Here is a 419-nt window from a genome sequence, read left to right on the forward strand (position 1 = left end):
CCATTTACAGTCACTTCAGTCTAGTCATGAGTCTCTCTGACTCACTCTCTTTTAAGAGAGTATCTTAAAAGATGATTGAAGCTTTAAGAAATGAGATGAAGTAATTGCAAATGGAATCCAATCATGCTCAATAATAATAAGTAGCCATCATTTCAAACATCAGGCTCTCTTGCCTTGTCTCTTCCTCACTTTTGAGTCTCTCGAAATGTTTGAAAGAGACTTGCAAAGTGGCCGTCAATGGAAAGATCACTAAATTGTTGTGTGAGAAAGCGCAATGAAAACGATATCTCTTGATCATTCACTTTTCAATTTGCTTCGTTCTTCAGCGAACCGAAAAAACAACCTAACTCAAGAAGTGCAACCATACAATGCAGCTCAAAACACTTGCAGTGCTGGGTCTCTGTGGCTGTGCTCTGATC

This window comes from Plasmopara halstedii, assembly GCF_900000015.1.
Source record: "Plasmopara halstedii genome assembly, contig: Scaffold_218, whole genome shotgun sequence".
Classification (NCBI taxonomy): Eukaryota; Oomycota; class Peronosporomycetes; order Peronosporales; family Peronosporaceae; genus Plasmopara; species Plasmopara halstedii.